Source organism: Stomoxys calcitrans, chromosome 1 (assembly GCF_963082655.1).
Source record: "Stomoxys calcitrans chromosome 1, idStoCalc2.1, whole genome shotgun sequence".
NCBI classification, from domain to species: Eukaryota; Metazoa; Arthropoda; class Insecta; order Diptera; family Muscidae; genus Stomoxys; species Stomoxys calcitrans.
In genome coordinates this window covers 204447025-204466752 of record NC_081552.1, presented here as the reverse complement: position 1 = coordinate 204466752, position 19728 = coordinate 204447025, and the positions used below count along the sequence as shown (strand labels likewise).

At 40.1% G+C, this 19728-nt stretch overlaps 1 protein-coding gene across 1 annotated transcript in view; it reads left to right on the top strand.

Annotated features, from left to right (window-relative positions):
• Nucleotides 1-19728, top strand: part of LOC106092845 (DNA-directed RNA polymerase II subunit RPB9) — a 48746-nt gene that overhangs the window by 10204 nt on the left and 18814 nt on the right. Inside the window, exon 2 of the mRNA XM_013259773.2 lies at nucleotides 1701-1737. The gene's annotated coding sequence lies outside the window, so the exon portion shown is untranslated. The remainder of the gene's footprint in view (nucleotides 1-1700; nucleotides 1738-19728) is intronic.

Here is a 19728-nt window from a genome sequence, read left to right as displayed (position 1 = left end):
TTTCTTCTGTTTAGTCGAGGGACCATTTCTTTGGTATTTTCTTTAAGGCTTAAAGTAATATAACGATGATCAGAGAAGCTGTGGTCATCCAACACTTCCCAGTCGGGTATTCTTGCGCTTTTATCTTCCGATACAGAGGTAATGTCTAGTACCACCTGCCTGTTCCTGGTAATAAAGATCGGTTTATCCCCTTTATTACAAATCGCCAGATTGCAATAAGCAGCTCACCCCTTTCGTTGACATCCGAACTTCCCCATATCTGGTGATGTGCATTAGCATCGTTTCCTACAATGAGGCTCTTCTACCCTGCAGAAGCGTCTTCAACCAGCAACATAAGGTTTGAAGGCGGCATCTCTGAATAGTGCGCCATATATAGGGAAGCCAGTCGGTAATGAGACTTGTTTCTATCAAGGTTGGCTACTACTAAATCTTCAATAGACTACTCTTTGTAAGAATACAGGCTCTCTGTCTGCCGTACCTTTGAGTAATTCAAATCCCGGAATTCTTAGTCCACGAACCATTCTTCGCCATATCTGGTGATGTGCAATGAGACTCTTCTCCCAGCAAAAGCGGCTTCAACCGCCAACATAAGGTTTGAAGGCGGCATCTCTGAATTGGAATTTAGGACATACTTTTCACAGTCTTGGAAGGCATAACACATCCAAATCGGACAAAAATTTTGGCTTCCGGGGGCTCAAGAAGTTCAATCAGAAGATAGTCATATATGGAAGCTATGTCAGATTATGAACCGATTTGGACCATACTTGTCACAGTTGTTGGAAGCCATAACTTTAGACTATCCGCAAAATTGTAGCCAAATCGGACAAAAGTTGTGGCTTCCAGTGGCTCAAGAAGTCAAATCGGGAGATCGGTTTACATGGAAGCTATATCAGGTTATAGACCGATTTAAACCGTCATAACAGATCACTATCTGCAAAATGTCAGCCAAATGGGACGAAAGTGATGGCTTCCAGGGCTAAAGAAGTCAAATCGGGAGATCGGTTTACATGGAAGCTATATCTAAATCTGAATCGATATGGCCCATTTGCAATCCTCAACGATCTATATCTAAGTATCTGTGCGAAATTTCAAGCGGCTGGCTTTACGCGTTCCACAGCTATCATGATTTCGACAGACGGACTTGGCTAAATGGTCTCAGAACGTCGAGACTATCCAGAATATATATACTTTATAAGGTCTTAGATCAATATTTCGAGGTGTTACAAACGGAATGACTAGATTAGTATACCTCCAATTCATGGTGAAGGGTATAAAAATCTGCAATATTAAAGTCGAACTATATTTCGACGTTGGTTCTATGTATTTAAAGTATAGCGTATATTCAGCGGAGTAGGTTATTATACGGTCGGCTCCGCCGACTTTCCTTTCTTTACTGGTTACAACTAATCTGTGTCAGTATCCTCCCACCACCGTCTTTTTGCGGCTGTAATAAAAGTGAATTTATTATATCTGGTTTTTAATTCCATTGATTAGATATGTGATGAAGACTATAAATTATATTTTATGAGTAAATTTTTCACATTTTGGCTGAATTAAATTTAATGAAAATGTTGACGAAATGATGTTGGTAGCCATAAAAAATTGTAAGACATCAATAAAGTCATTTAATGATCTTTAAATTACTTGGTTAATCCTCTCTCCAAAAGATTTTATCGTTTTCTTCTTTTCTATATTTGTAGGCAATTTACGGCCATAACAGCCATAGCGGTTCCACAGGTAAGTCAAAAGTGAACATTTCAATCATTGATCGCTGATGCGTAGATAAAGGGGAGACACACTTAGCAACAAAGTGGAAACAGTTCACTTTGTAGGAAAATATGAAAGGGCTTAATGTTGAATATTGGGCAACATCAATTCGTTTAATGGCAAAATAAGGATATGTGCATCAGCAAGTTGATTTTCTACATAGTAATATTCACAGATAAAAATAATTTTGAAAAGCAACAACTTTGGTTGAAAAAACAACTACGAAATTTGTGAATTTTTCTGCAACAATTTATTTTGTTGGGCAATATATCCATAATCAAGACAAAAAACTTTCTAACCAGCCACCACATGTGCTTTACTTTGTGTGGTGGTGTTTTTTTTACCCTCCACCATATGATGGGAGAATACTAATTTTGTCATTCTGTTTGTAACTCCTCGAAAAATTTGTCTAAGACCACATAAAGATCTAGCCATGTCCGTCCGTCCATCTGTCTGTCGAAAGCACGCTAACTTTCGAAGGAGCAACGCTAGCCGCTTAAAATTTTGCAGAAATACTTATTATTAGCAAAGGTCGGTTGGGATTGTAAATGGGCCATATCGGTCCATGTTTTGATATAGCTGCCCTATAAACCGATTTTCGGCCTAGACTTCTTGAGCCTCTAGAGGGTGCAATTTTTATCAGATTGAAATGAAATTTTGCATGCCGTGTTTCGCTATGACTTCCAACAATTGTGTTAAATTGGGTTCAAATCGGTCAATAACCTGATAATAACCGTTTTCGCCGCTTGGCCCACTGTGCTTGTCCATGTTTGGGTTCTTAGGGGGTGGGATGGCCCCTCACATATGGAGGGTCAAATTTTTATCTCAATTTCGCACTCTACCCTCAAATTCTTTTCGGCAGATACTCATATTATCCTAATCGGTAAACATGACCTGTTGGGGGTAGGGCAACCCCTAACACCCATGGGGCCATATTTATACCCTATGCCACCACTGTGGCGATCGCCTAAGAATTACTTCCTTATTCGATTTAGCTATGTCCGTCTGTCTGTCTGCTTGTCCATGCGTGTCCATGTGATCAAGGTACAGGTCGCATTTTTTTGGTCCGATTTTCATGAAATTTTGCACATGTCACTTCTTTGGCCCAAAGAAGAACGCTATTGGTTTTGAAAAATCGGTTCAGGTTTAGATATAGCTCCCATATATGTGTATCGTTCAATGTGCACTTAAATGACCGTAGTAACTATAATTTTCAACCGATCTGCACAAAATTTGTCACGGATTGTTTTGTTACCTATCTTAATACATCTGCTAGATTTCATCAAAATCGCTTCAGATTTAGATATTTCGATCTGAAACTATTTTGGTCTCAAGAAGTCATATCGGGATATCGATACCTTGGTGGGGCCTATATCACCATATTGACCGAATAAAACTTGCCAATGATATTGTAAGTCATAAGATAGGTTTTTGGACCAAATTTCAGCCAAATCGTATGAAAATTGAGGCTTCTAAAGGCTCAAGAATTCAAATCCAAGGATCGGTTTTAATGGGGGCTATATCTATTTATAGACCGATTCGGATCGTACTTGGCACGGATGTTGGAAGTCATTACTCAAGTCTTTGTTTCAAATTTCAGGCCAATCGGATGAAAATCTAAGGGTTTAAGAAGTCAAATCCGGGGATCAATTTATAAGGGGTCTATGTCTATTTATCGATCGATTCGTATCATAGTTGTTCCAAATTTCAGCTCAATCGGATGAAAATTGAGGCTTCTGAGGGCTCTAGAAATCAATTTTGGGGAACGGGAGCTATATATGTTTCTTAACCGATTCGGATTATACTTGGCTTAGATGTTAAAGGTTATAACTTCAGACTTTATTTCAAATTTCATCCAAATCGGATGAAAATTGAGGCATCTAAGCGCTCAAGAACTCAAATCCGGGGATCGATTTATAAGGGGGCTTGGAAGTCATAACTCAATTCCTTATTTCAAATTTCAGCCAACTCGGATGAAAATTGAGGCTTTTCGGGGCTCAAGAAGTCAAATCGGGAGATGGGTTTATATGATTTTGAATAATACTCAATAATTTAGTCGTTTGTTAACAGATCTTCACAAAATTTGGCACAAGGGTTTTGACTTATAGCTATTCTGATGACTGATGAGTTTCATAGAAATTTGTTCAGTTTTAGATATAGCTCCCATTAATATGCATCTCTCGATTTTCAGTTTTAATGCCTTTGCAACCCATTTATGAATCGATCTTCTCCAAATATTAAATGTAAGCAAATTTTTCAATTCGACGACTTAGCCTGCTTATCCAATTTGGTGTAGGGTATCAAAAAGTCAGCTTCGCCCGACTTTAGCCCTACTTTACACGTCTTTTTTCTCATTTTTGTCTCAATGGGTACATAAAAAGCAGAATTGTCGATTTTGGAGTGAAGTTCAGCCAGAAGCATTGCAAGAGCTACCAATGCATCCACAAAAAATCACAGTTTGATGCGGCTTATGGGCTGGTGGCATCATTGGGCCGTACTTCTTTAAAGATGATGCGCATCGTAACGTAACTGTGAATGGTGAGCGCTAGCATGAGATGATATCCAACTTTTCTTTTGCCCTAAATGCAAGAGCTTGACTTGTGGTTTTAACAAGACGGTGCCTCATGCCACACAGTACGCGTAACAATGGACTTATTGAGAGGCGAGTTTGGTGAACATTTTATTTCACGTTCCGGATCGGTGAATTGGCCGCCTAGATCGTACAATTTAAAGCCTTTAGGCAATTTTTTGTGGGGCTTTGTGAAAGCTTATGTCTATACAGACAAGCCATCTCAATCGAGGCATTGGAAGACAACATTGAAGCACTTATTCGTGAGATACTGGCCGAAGTGTTGAAAAGAGTATGTCAAAATTGAACTAAGCGTACTATCGATTCAAATAAAGATTTCATGCTTTTTGTTTTTTTTTTTTTTTGAAAAACTTTCCTATAGCTCTTAAAAATTACCCTTTAAAGTGCATACAGCTCTCCGGTATAGAGTTTCTGCTTAGAATTCTTGTCATTGTCTGCCTTTGTAGTGGTCACCACCGTCTGAGATGGGATGGTTATAAACGATGCTGATACTCTATCAGCGTAAGCTTATCCTACGGTCATACATCCTCCGTTTAACCTAATCAAGTTCATATTAAATGATATTTTTTAAAGTATTCGTTTACATTTGCCCACACATGACATGAAATGCTAACATAATGAAACTTTGTCCATGACACTCGGCAGATTTTTATCCTTGACCACAATCTCGGTACCAAAGTAATACAATTTTTTTTTTCCCCAAATCTTTTCGGATCCAGACTTTGAGCTTCAACAATGTAAGCCATGGGACAATTTCGCTGAAATTATAAAAGAAAGGTTGTGTGAAATGTTTAAGGAAACTGGATGCCATTGCAATGGGATTCGCCATAATGAGGAAGAGGGTATGATGATTAAAAAGGAGAAACCCCACAAGAAAACATATTGCAATGTATGTAGGAAGGCACACATATGCCGTTTTCAATCGAAACGAAAGTAATTTGAGTCGACCTACTCCTTTGTCATCATCGTCGTCCTCATCTTTGGCATTATTGTTAATTTTATTGCCAGGCTCAGTTATGACGAACAATTCAAGTGAATTACGGGTAGTTGAAAGTAGCTCTAACCTGGTAAACCAATCCTATGCTGACAGACAGACAGACAGACAGACCGACCGACCGATCAAGCCTTTCTATGAAACTTCATTGAGTAAATGCACGTATGGGGGTATATTGTGTCTGTCCTTTCGCCAGTCGCTGCCGTCTTTTATTCCTTTGTCAGTGCACTTGTCGTCGCTTAAACTTCAGAGACCTTCAGAGCAAAAAATAAATAAATGGCACCGAGATGTGCTGATGATGGGCTGAACCAAAGCTATACGAGAACATTCCACCATAATGTGCATAAACTTCGTTAAAGTTCCACAGCGATTGTTTTGTTGCTTCATTTTACTTTTTTTTCTTTTCTACTTTCTACTTTGTCTTGGCTTATTTCTTAATGCAATGGCAATTTACATTCTGCAAATAATTAGGGTTCAATTTTTGCATTGAAGCATTCTTTTAAAAATGGCACAATTGACGAAAGGATTCCAAATGAAAGGCCAACAAATAACTCAGCGACAAATGCAACTATGTCGTACAGTGGTTGCTATGCAGCATTTGTACTGCAAGTACAATTTTTTAAGAATTTTACTTCGGAAATTGGACAACGAATGATAAACTATTGGGTTGCCCAAAAAGTAATTGCAGATTTTTCATATAGTCGGCGTTGACAAATTTTTTCACAGCTTGTGACTCTGTAATTGCATTCTTTCTTCTGTCAGTTATCAGCTGTAACTTTTAGCTTGCTTTAGAAAAAAAGTGTAAAAAAAGTATATTTGATTAAAGTTCATTCTAAGTTTTATTAAAAATGCATTTAATTTCTTTTAAATAATCCGCAATTACTTTTTGGGCAACCCAATATATGAACATTCCACGAAGGAACAGGGACAAACTTCTCACTTATCAATGAGTGCAGTCCGATTCAAGTTTAAGCTCACTGATAAGGGGCCTCCTTTCCTATCTATCATTCCCCTTTACTCCGCTGTGGCCCGACACCCATATTTATGTGAATCGTGCCATCTCCTTCTTTCACTCCAAGATTATTTGTGAACTTACCGTCCTTGTTGTTATAACCCTGAGGTCTAGTTGACTATCCGTTAACATTTTTACAGTTGACGTCCTTGCGGATGTGCAATACCACCTCACACAATCCGTGTTAGCCCGAAAATCCGCTTGCAGGACTGTTGTTGTGGCGGCGCTATCATTCCCCCTTACTCCGCTGTGGCCCGACACCCATATTATGTGAATCGTGCCATCTCCTTCCTCATAGAAGGTGTAAATCTCCTTCTTACACTCCAATTCGTGAACTTACCGTTCTTGTTGTTATAACCCTGATCTAGTTGACTATCCGTTAACATTTTTACAGTTGAAGTCCTTGCGTTTATGCAATACCACCTCACGTAATCCGTGATAGCCCGGAACTCCGCTTGCAGGACTGTTGTTGTTGTTGTGATGGATGATGATGGAATCTATCGGGTCATTACGGTACGTACAACCCGCTGTCATGGGATTGCGCAGGAATGTATTATGATCAGGCAGTCGGAAACTGATCTCAGCCCTGGGTACTCAATGCAGGCTTCAGTCTCACTCTGTACTCTAGCTTTTATCCCGCCATTGCCACATGACAGCAACATGCCCTCTGAACCTGTTTAAATGTCATAACGTTCCACTTCTTTTCCATCGCCCTATACCAACTTTACGGGGGCGTGAGTTAATATTAGTCTAATTGCGCTTTTGTAAAGCCAGTGGAATATCGGACCCATTTCGAGCTTACACTACATAGAGAGCGACCTGCAAAGCTGTGAGTCTTCTCAGTAGGGTCCTGTATGTGAGACCTCCAGTTCAGATTTCTATCCAGAATAACATCCAAGTATTGTACCATGTTGTGTATGGAAATCGTTATATTGGGGAAACATGTCGCCTCTAATTGGACTACCTTCATCTTCCTCCTAAAGAGGCAGATTTCAGTTCACTATGGGTAAACATTCAAACTCCTAGGTCTAGCCCAGTCGTATGAAGAAAGCATCCTTCATACGACATACGCGAATTCCGTGCTACTTACAAAATCGTTAACTGTTTTCAATACCACTCCCCTAAGTTGGTTCATGTCTGGTAATGTGTCCCCACCTAAGTGCCGGTATCTGTTAGACGCGAAAGCCGGGTAATGACAAAGGAAATGCTCCAACGTCTCATCAACTTCCCCGCATTCTCTTCACATGCTATCACTTGCCGCACCGTTTTGATACCTTTAGCTATACTGACCTCCTTCTTATTTCCTTTCAGTATCTGGATCCTCCCATAGGGTTTTCGCCGTCGTACTGACCATTTCGCTGTTCCACAATGTTGCATGCGCATTCGTCGCCCACTCCCTTAACTCGGACTGTGTCGACCCGAAAGGCTTCGGGTTAACCCAAGTTTATTGACGGTAGTCCTCTGGCCTTCACCGCCAAACCATCTGCCTATTCATTGACCCTTACGTTATGGCCCGGCACCCAAACGATGCAGATTTTTCCATCCTCAGAGAAGGCCTTAATCTCCTTCTTAAACTGCAAGACTGTTCGTGACCTTACCGTCCTGATTGTTATTGCCCTTATGGCAATTTTACTGTCGGTAAAGATGCCGTTTAAGAGTGGTTATAGATATCACTTTGAAATTTTAAATGGTTAGAGCTGAGTCCTTAGCGTGGTCCTGTGCCCTAAGTGGTTCGTGTGTCTCTTGTCAGGGACGTAAATTTGATAACCTAAGCATTTGGAAAAATTATTTCGAATGCCAAATCTTTATTTGTGGTCCGATTTCCAAAATACTTTTCTGCTGCATTTCGAGAACTCGTGCTCAAACTATTTCAAATTTCAAAGAATTCGTGTTCAAGTGGCATATTTTTTACGATTCTATCCCAATGTGTATCGTCTACATAGCAGACGGGATCAAATCCCTCTTCAAACTGGATCCGAAGTATGCCATTTATATAGTGGTCCTAATGTGTACTGCTGTCTTGTCTCCATTCTTGCCAGATTGCACACAGACAAGCTTAAGTTCATCACCCGGCCACCTGCAATTAAAACTCAGTCTGTAACCTATCGGCTCCTGCTGCCTTGTTATTATTCAGTTACTTCTTTATAGTCCTCATTCTGTCTAAGTGGAACATCCTGGTCGCCGACACAATTGAATACCAGTAGCTGGAAAATGTTCTCGTCATATCCTAAGCACACTACCTGTGTCTGTTGCCAGATTTCATTCGTTGTCTTTTCAGGAAGATGTTCCTTTCTTGTTGAATTTGCATACACTACACCATTACGGAGGTACTGTGTAATAATGGGATAGACCCAATGGGTCTATCTCTCTTCCTTTTGGGTGCTACAAACAAGTGCACCAAGTTTTAGTTGGCCTATACACCAATCTGCCTATTAAGGGTCTTAAGCTCATTTATTACCAGGTCTCAATACGATTTGGAACAGTGAGTGTTAATATGACCGTCAACATCCAAACCGAATTTGGTCCAGGTCGGTACATGTTAGGGTATAGTTGCTACATACGATTTACTGAATCACATTTATTACACGAAATTTGAGACAGTGGTTTGGTCTAGGCTTTCTTGTCTGAACTGAACATGGTCCAGATCGGACTTCATATAGATATAATTATTATATAGCCCGATATGCCGATTTAAATTCTTAATCTCATAAAAAGCCATATTTCCCCATTACGCTGAAATTTAGAACACTGAGTTGGACAGAGTTTCCAATTTGGCCGAACCAAATTTGTTTCAGAGCAGATCATATTTTGCTATAAATTTGGAACATGGAATTGCACTAAGCCATCCGGTATCCGAACAGCGTATGGTCCATATCAGACCATATATGCATATAGCTGCCAAATGGACCGATTTGTGATCATAAGCCATTCCTCATTTATATCCCGTTTTCCCTAAAGTTTGAAACTGTGACTTGTACAAGTCTTCTCGACACCTGAACCGAATCAGCCAGAAGCATTGCAAGAGCTACCAATGCATCCAGAAAAAGTTACAGTTTGGTGCGGTTTATGGGCTGGTGGCATCATTGGACCGTACTTCTTCAAAGTTAATGCAAATCGTAACGTAATGGTGAGCGTTACTGTAAGATGAAATACACATGTGGCACCATCAACAAGATGGTGGCACATGCCACTCAGCATGAATTACAATGAACTTATTGAGAGGCGAGTTCGGTGAATATTCAATTTCACGTTCGGGACCGGACAATTGGACGAAATATGATCCGATTTGGACCAAATACTAATAAGTACAAGTCATTGTTCGATTCTGTTTAACAAAATATTGGTATTTTTAGTAGCTATATCTAAAAGTAAACCGATCTGAATCATATACAATATGGATGTCGAAAAGCCTAACATAAATCACCATGTCACATTTCAGTTAAATCGGATTATAAATGCGTTCTTTTTGGGGCCAAGACTTTAAATCGAGATATCGGTCTATAAGGCAGCTATATGCGAATCTTGATCGATCTAGACCAAATTGCAGAAATATGTGGAGGGGCTTAGCTTAACTCTCTGTGCCAAATTTCGGCAACATCGGACAATAAATGCTCCTTTTATGGGCACAAAACATTAAATCGAGATATCGGTCTATATGGCAGCTATATCCAAATCTTGATCGATCTGAGTGTAATTGAAGAAGGATGTCGAAGGGCCTAACAGAACTCACTGTCCCAAATTTCGGCGACATCGGATAATCAATGCGCCTTTTATGGGCCTAAGACCCTAAATCGGAATATCGGTCTATATGGCAGCTATATCAAAATCTGGACCGATCTGAGCCAAATTGACGAATAATGTCGAAGGGCCTAACACAACTCCCCGTCCCAAATTTCAGCAAAATCGGATAATAAATGTTGCTTTTATGGGCTTAAGACCCTAAATTGGAGGATCGGTCTATATGGCAGCTATATCCAAATCTGGACAGATCTGAACCAAATTGACGAAGGAAGTCGAAGGACCTAACACAACTCACTGTCCCCAATTTCAGCAAAATCGACAAAATAAGACCCTTAATCTGATGATCGGTCTATATGGCAGCTATATCCAAATCTGGACCGATCTGAACCAAATTGACGAAGGATGTGGAAGGGCTCAACACAACTCACTGTCCTTAAATTCACCAAAATCGAATAATAAGTGTGGCTTTTATGGGCCTAAGACCCTAAATCGGCGGATCGGTCTATATGGTCTAAGACAACTCACTCTCCGAAATTTCAGCAAAATCGGATAATAAATATGGCTATTATGGGCCTAAGACCCTTAATCGGAGGATCGGTTCATATGGCAGCTATATCTAAATCTGGACACATTTGAGCCATATTGACGGAGGATGTCGAAGGGCCTAACACAAGTCACTGTCCCAAATTTCAGCAAAATCGGATATTAAATGTGGCTTTTATGGGCCCAAGACTCAAAATCGGTGGATCGGTATATATGGCAGCTATATCCAAATCTGGACCGATCTGGGCTAAAATGACGAAAGATGTCGAAGGGCTCAACACAACTCACTGTCCTTAAATTCACCAAAATCGAATAATAAGTATGGCTTTTATGGGCCTAAGACCCTAAATCGGCGGATCGGTCTATATGGCAGCTATATCCAAATTTGGACCGATCTGGACGGAGGATGTCGAAGGGCCTAACGCAACTCACTGTCTTAAATTTCAGCAAAATCGGAAAATAAATGTGGCTTTTATGGTCCTAAGACCCTAAATCGGAGGATCGGTCTATATGGCAGCTATATCCAAATTTGGTCCGAGCTCTAAATACAACAAAAAACTAAGCTCGAAAATGGAAAATATTAGTTAGGAATTCCGTGCTACTTACAAAGTTCTTAAATGCTTCCCATGCCACTCCCCTAAGTTGGTTCATGTCTGGTGTAGTGTCCCGGTATCTGTTAAACGCGAAAGCCGGGCAATGACAAAGGAAATGCTCCAACGTCTTATCATCTTCCCTGCATGCCCTACACATGCTATTGCCTCGTCCTTATCACATAAGTGAGCTCGTAGTCCTATGTGTCCCGTCGTGATACCAATAGCTATACTGACCTCCTTCTTACATCCTGTCATTAATAGCCTCGTCGTGGGGCTATGTTAAAGCTCATGTCTATACAGATAAGCCCGCTTCAATTGACGCATTGGAAGACAAAATTGAAGCATTTATTCGTGAGATACCGGGCGAAATGTTGGAAAGAATTTGCCAAAATTGGACTAAGCGGTTGGACCATTTGAGGAGCAGTCACGCTCAACAATTTCCTATAGCTCTTAAGAAGTCACCCTTTATATTCTTGATCATCGTACAAATCTAAGGCGGTCTAGTCATGTCCGTCCTTCTGTTCGTCTGTGTGTTGAAATCACGACACAGTCTTTAAAAATAGAGACATTGAGCTGAAACTTTGCACAGATTCTTTTTTTGACCATAGACAGGGACCAAAATAATACACTTGACCTTTTCTTGATTTCACAACCTGAAAAGTATGAAGTTAATATTCTTGCACCTCTTGGTAACTCCAACCAGTGCATTGTTTTAGCGTCTGGCGCCATGCCGCAGATATTTTTTCGAACTCGTGGAATTGAAAGGGTTCTTGAGAATCTAGACTTAAATAAATTCCCGGGCCCGGATGGCATATCAACACTTCTACGCTTGCTCGTCCATGGCGAACCCTTTTCAACCTTGCCTACTGTGCGGAAGTCTTCCCGACGCATTGGAGGGTTGCGATCGTTCAGCCAATACCCAAGAAGGTTGAGACAAACAACCCTGCGAATTATTGGCCAATTGTGATATGCTCTGCTCTCTCCAAGGTCATGGAGAGCATGGCTAATCACCATCTTGTGAGGTATTTAGAGTCTTAAAGCCTTCTTAGCGACCAACAGTATGGATTCCACAGAAATCGCTCTACGGGCAACCTCATGGCACTTCTGTCGGAACGTTGGATTCGCTCAATCCACCAATTTGGTGAGAGTAAGTTTGTGGCTCTGGATATCTCCAAGGCATTTGATAGGGTCTAGCACGGTATACTACTATCAAAACTTGTCGCATTTGGTGTCGGTAATGGCTTCGTTCGATTTATTTCGAGCTTTCTCAGAGATCGCACCATACGAGTCGTTATAAATAGATGGGTTCTCATCCAATGAGCATAAATTGACAGAAGGGCTCTGTCCTTTCTCCTTCTCTTTCCATATTCGAATCCGAATCCAATCTACTCATTAGCGGATGAAAGTTATCTCTGTCATTCGTACTCATTCCACCATGGACCGAGTCTTCGAAGGATTGAGCACAAAAGGCAGGTTATGGACGATATACTCTGCCAGGATTTGCTGGCCATTTCTGAGTGGGATCGAATGAATCGAGTAGATTTTAATTCACGGAAGACTCAGTGCTGTTTGTTGTCACACAAACGACTCGCTGACCCATTACGATCATCTTTGTCTATAAAGGGTATAAATGTATTGGGTTGCCCAAAAAGTAACTGCGGATTTTTTAAAAGAAAGTAAATGCATTTTTAATAAAGCTTAGAATGAACTTTAATCAAATATACTTTTTTTACACTTTTTTTCTAAAGCAAGCTAAAAGTAACAGCTGATAACTGACAGAAGAAAGAATGCAATTACAGAGTCACAAGCTGTGAAAAAATTTGTCAACGCCGACTATATGAAAATTTCGCAATTACTATTTGGGCAACCCAATACTAGACATTCCAGAAACTCACACCCGTTTGTAATTGATTGGCCAGCGGACCGGACAATGCATTATAGAGAGAATTCTTATTTCGCCCGAACCGTTCGATTTCCCTCGAATGTTTTTTCCACCCACTATGACATCTAGAGATTAAAGACAAATGTCAATAAACACTACATTCTTATCGCAGGGGATGTCCCCTGCATTCATAGGGGACATCCCCTGCGTGTTGTTTGATAGAAAAAACAAGTAAAAGCGTGCAGGGCCGAACTAACTATACCCTCCAACATAGATCGCATTTGTCGAGTTCTTTTCCCGATATCTCTTTTAAAGCAAACAAAGGATCAAATAAAACAAGTTATTGTCCGATTTGGACCATAAATGAATTGAATGTTTAATGTCGGTTTATATGGGAGCTGTATCAAGCTATAGATCGACTCAGACGATATTAGACACGTATGTCGAAGATCATGAGAGAAGCCGTTGTAAAAATTTCTGCCAAATCGGGTGAGAATTGTGCCCTCTAGAGGTTCAAAAAATCAAAATCCCATATCGGTTTATATGGCAGCTATACCAGGTTATGAACTGAGTTAAACCACGCTTAGCACAGTTGTTGGAAGTTATATCAAAACACCGCGTACAATATTTCAGTCCAATCGTACGAGAATTGCGCCACCTAGAGGCTCAACAAGGCAAGTCCCAAGATCGTTTTATATGGCAGCTATATCAGGTTATGAACCGATTTGAGCCATACTTAGCACAGTTGTTGGAAGTGACAACAAAACACCGCGTGCAATATTTCAGTGAAATCGGACAAGAATTGCGCCCTCTAGAGGCTCAGGAAGTCAAGACCCAAGATGGGTTTATATGGCAGCTATATCAGGTTATAAACCGATTTGAGCCATACTTAGCACAGTTGTTGGAAGTGATACCAAAACACCGCTTGCACTATTCCACACAAATCGGACAAGATTTGCGCCATCTAGAGGCTCAGGAAATCAAGACCCAAGATTGGTTTATATGGCAGCTATATCAGGTTATGAACCGATTTGAGCCATACTTAGCACAGTTGTTGGAAGTGACAACAAAACACCGCGTGCAATATATCAGACAAATCGGACAAGAATTGCGCCCTTTAGAGGCTCAGGAAGTCAAGACCCAAGATGGGTTTATATGGCAGCTATATCAGGTTATAAACCGATTTGAGCCATACTTAGCACAGTTGTTGGAAGTGATACCAAAACACCGCTTGCACTATTCCACACAAATCGGACAAGAATTGCGCCATCTAGAGGCTCAGGAAGTCAAGACCCAAGATCGGTTTATATGGCAGCTATATCAAAATATGGACCGATTTGGCCCATTTACAATCCCAACCGTCCTACACTAATAGAAAGTAGTTGTGCAGAATTTCAAGCACCTTGCTTATCCCCTTCGAAACTTAGCGTGCTTTCGAAAGGCAGAAGCACGGACGGACGGACATAGGGACGCACATGAATAGATAGACTTAAAATGTCCTGACTATCAAGAATATGTATACTTTGTGGGGTCTCCGACGCATATTTCGAGGTGTTACAAATTAATATACCCCCAGCCTATGGTAGATGGTATAAAGATTAGGGAGGGATTAAAGATTTAAAGGCGCCAATAACTCGCCTTAACAATTCGAGTATCATAGGCACCACCTGGCCCCTCAGTGAGACTTTTTACTTGTTTATACCATTTCCCATTTCATATACTCCACTGTGCCCACCATGCTCTATCTAATTAAGTGCACAAATAACAATGAACTTCAAAGAAACTACAGCAAAAATTTATATGATTGGAAAGGTTATCCTGCTTGCTGTGTTCTTATTTTTGTTTTGGAAATTTTAGAAATAACAACGGCTTAAATTACATTATGTTATTTTAGGGAATTGAAAGGAAACACATAGCACTGCAAAGAATGAACAAGAAATTAACCAAAAACATGTTTTTGGTAAAATTTTTGGAAATGAACGGTATTGAATTGCCATAAGGGTCGTTGTATATGTACCCGAAAGCAACCGCAACTCAAATCAACAAACTCCACAAGGTTGCCCCAACGGTCTAATATTGAAATGTGGATGGATGCAACCAGCTGTGTATGTGGTTGGGTTTTGAAATGAAGATGCTTTAATGAAAAGCGATATATATTTTATCACCTAACAATTAACACAGTCCGGTTAGCCATTCCGTGCCAAAGTCGAAATGCCTATGTCGAAAAAGTAATAAAGCTTCAGTCTGGTACGAGGGCTGCTGAATAAGTTTCTGGCCCAGGCTTACTGTTGCCTGGGCGTTGCCAGGTACAATCTGACATTTTCATTGGAAAGTTTGACATTTTCTTGCATAATCGTACTCAGAACGTTTTGACGCAAGACCATCATTTGTGTTGTTTATAGTGAATTGAAAAAATCACTTTAATTGGCTATGACAGAATATTTGTTCCGCTAGCCGAACGTAGAATAGCGTTCCCAGCGACTCAATCTTCTGCGCTCATTCTAAAAACTCTGACACCAAGCTTCGATGTACTGGAGCTATATCATGTTATGGTCAGATGCAAATGCAATTGAATGTTGGAGACCACAGAAGAAGTCATTGTGGACAATTCGAATAAGAATTGCGCACTTCAGGTGCTCAAGAAGTAAATTAGGGAGATCGGTTTATATAGGAGCTATATCAGGCTATAGACCGATTCAGACCATATTTGAGACGTATATTGAAGGTCATAGGAGAAGCCGTTATACAAAATTTCAGCCAAATCGGATAATATTGGGTTGCCCAAAAAGTAATTGCGGATTTTTAAAAAAACAAAGTAAATGCATTTTTAGTAAAACTTAGAATGAACTTTAATCAAATATACTTTTTTTACACTTTTTTTCTAAAGCAAGCTAAAAGTAACATCTGATAACTGACAGAAGAAAGAATGCAATTGCAGAGTCACAAGCTGTGAAAAAATTTGTCAACGCCGACTATATGAAAAATCCGCAATTACTTTTTGGACAACCCAATAATTGCGCCCTGTAAAGGCTTAAGAAATCAAGAACCCAGATCGGTTTATATGGCAGCTATATCAGGTTATGTATTCAATTGAACCATATTTGGTACAGTTGTTGAAAGTCAAAATAAAACACCTCATACAAATTTTCAACTAAATCGGATGGGAATTGCGCCCTCTAGAGGCTCAAGAAGTCAAGAACCCAGGTCGGTTTATATGGCAGCTATATCAGGTTATGTATCCAATTAAACCATATTTGGTACAGTTGTTGAAAGTCAAAATAAAACACCTCATACAAATTTTCAACCAAATCGGATGGGAATTGCGCCCTCTAGAGGCTCAAGAAGTCAAGATCCTAGATCGGTTTATATGATAGCTACATCAGGGTATGGACCGATTTTAACCGTACCTAGCTCATTTGTTGGAAACCATGACAAAACACTTTATGCAAAATTTCAGCCAAGTCGGATAAGAATTGCGCCCTCTAGTGGTTCAAGAAGTCAAGATCCTAGATCGGTTTATATGATAGCTACATCAGGGTATGGACCGATTTAAACCGTACCCGGCACATTTGTTGGAAACCATAACAAAACACTTTATGGAAAATTTCAGCCAAATCGGATGGAAATTGCGCCCTCTAGAGGCTCAAGAAGTCAAGACCCTAGATCGTTTTATATGACAGCTATATGAGGTTATGGACCGATTTTAACCGTACCTGTCACATTTGTTGGAAACCATAACAAAACACTTTATGCAAATTTTCAACCAAATCGGATGGAAATTGCGCCCTCTAGAGGCTCAAGAAGTCAAGACCCTAGATCGGTTTGTATAACAGCTATATGAGGTTATGGACCAATTTTAACCGTACCTGGCTCATTTGTTGGAAACCATAACAAAACACTTCATGCAAAATCGGATTAGAACTGCGCCCTCTAGTGGCTGAAGAATTCAAGATCCATGATCGGTTTATGTGACCGCCATATGAGGTTATGGACCGATTTTAACCGTACCCGGCACATTTGTTGGAAACCATAACAAAACACTTTATGCAAATTTTCAACCAAATCGGATGGAAATTGCGCCCTCTAGAGGCTCAAGAATTCAAGACCCTAGATCGGTTTGTATAACAGCTATATGAGGTTATGGACCAATTTTAACCGTACCTGGCACATTTGTTGGAAACCATAACAAAACACTTCATGCAAAATTTCAGCCAAATCGGATTAGAATTGCGCCCTCTAGTGGCTCAAGAAGTCAAGATCCAAGATCGGTTTATGTGACCGCTATATGAGGTTATGGACCGATTTTAACCGTACCTTTCACATTTGTTGGAAACCATAACAAAACACTTTATGCAAATTTTCAACCAAATCGGATGGAAATTGCGCCCTCTAGAGGCTCAAGAAGTCAAGATCCAAGATCGGTTTTTGTGACCGCTATACCAGATTTTAGTACCGATTTGAACCATACTTAGCACAGTAGTTGGAAGTTATAATAAAACACTTTGTGCAAAATTTCAGTTAAATCGGACGAAAAATGTGCCCTCTAGAGGCTCAAGAAGTCAAGACACAAGATCGGTTTATATGGCAGCTATATCAAAACATAGACCGATATGACCCACTTACAATCTCAATCGACCTATACTAGTAGGAAGTATTTGTGGAAAATTTCAAGCGGCTAGCTATACTCCTTCGAAAGTTAGCGTGCTTTCGAAAGACAGACGGACAGACGGACGGATGGACGGGCAGACGTACGCACCTAGATAGATCGACTTAAAATGTCATGACAATCAAGAATATATGCACTTTATGGGGTCTTAGACGCATATGTCGAGGAGTAACAAACAGAATGACGAAATTAGTATACCCCCATCCCATGGTGGAAGGTATAAAAAACAGATCACTCCTGCCCGCCTCGCTGTTGTGGTCTACCACCTCTCAAACCACAACTCAGGGTTACTGTCATTGATGTCCCCCCCCCATATCTAATTATCATTAGAGAATTGAAACAAACTGTAAGACGAGGTCCTCTACATATGTGCTTATTAGTCTTGTTCTACACCAAATTTCTAGCATGTGTGAGAGAGAGTGTGCTCTTGCATTTTTTTTTCGAAAACTAAAAAGAAAAAAATTAACAAAAAACTTGACATTTTCTAATTACATAACATTTATCATCAATTATAGCAGACACGCAAACTCGGTGTTGCTGTTGCGTTTTTGTTTTTGTTTTTCTTTTCCTGGTTCCTACTTCTGTCGCTAGGCCATGGTATTTGGGACTACTTCTGGCAGTGTCTCGTTTAGTGTATATTTTCCATGTTAATTTTGTTGTTGTGTTTTCCTTTGCTGAGCGACAAACAACACAAAGCAACTTTTTAAATAAACAAATGACGTGTTGAGTTCCTATGTTCGCATGTGTGTGTGTGTGTATGTAAGTGAGTTTTTTTTTAAGTTTCGTTAATGTTTTTCAATTATGACTATTGTTATAATTTATGGTCATAATGTTGTTGGTCGAATGGCACAAAAAACCTATGCACAGAGTGTGTGTTTGAGGAGTAGATGTCGTTGTTATTTCATAGTTTCCAAGAGGTAACATCCGTTTTTTCACTTGTGTTTCGGGGGGCACAGTGGTGCAAAGAGCTTAAGGACTATCCAGAGCTTATGAATTATTTAGTATGAAATTTAAATGTTAGAAAAAAATTGCTAATCAGGGCTTTCCATCTTTAATCCTTTTCTTTGAGCCCTATATTGCCATAGTCGGTGCTTTTTGGGGGTGTTTTATTGTGGAACGACTCCATTTTGTCCAAATGAAGATATCAACTTCGTGATTTCATTTAAGTCCCATATAGTCGTGGTTAGTAAAATAGTCCCGTTTGGGGGTGAGTGGACCCTCAGACACTTGCTTCCAAAACTGGATATCAATTCTGTGATCTGAACTTTTAACTTGAGCCCCATATTGTCGTGGCCGGTAAATATGTCCTATTCGGGCAAATACTTGCACCGAAAAGTGAATATCAGATTCGTTGTCTACCCAAATACCTTTCATGTAAGTCCCATATTATCATGATTGGTCCATATATCCCGTTTACGGGCTGTGGGATTGGGAGGTCCCCCAGGTGGTTACACTGAAAGTGAATTTCAGTTTCGTTGTCTACCCAAATACCTGTCATGTAAGTTCCATATTATCATGATTGGTCCATATATCCCGTTTACGGGCTGTGGGATTGGGAGGTCCCCCAGGTGGTTACACTGAAAGTGAATTTCAGTTTCGTTGTCTACCCAAATACCTTTCATGTAAGTTCCATATTATCATGATTGGTCCATATATCCCGTTTACGGGTTTTGGGATTGGGAGGTCCCCCATGTGCTTACACTGAAAGTGAATATCAGTTTCGTTGTCTACCAAAATACCTTTCATGTAAGTTCCATATTATCATGATTGATCCATACATCCCGTCTGCGGGTTTTGGGGTTTGGGTGGTTCCCTCAAGTACCTCATCCCAAATTTGGATACGAAATCTTTGTTTTTAGATGGCTGTAAGTGTGCAAACACAATTTTATTTGAATCCCACCACCCACCTCCGAAATCTGGAGATTTTGCAAATCAGGAGG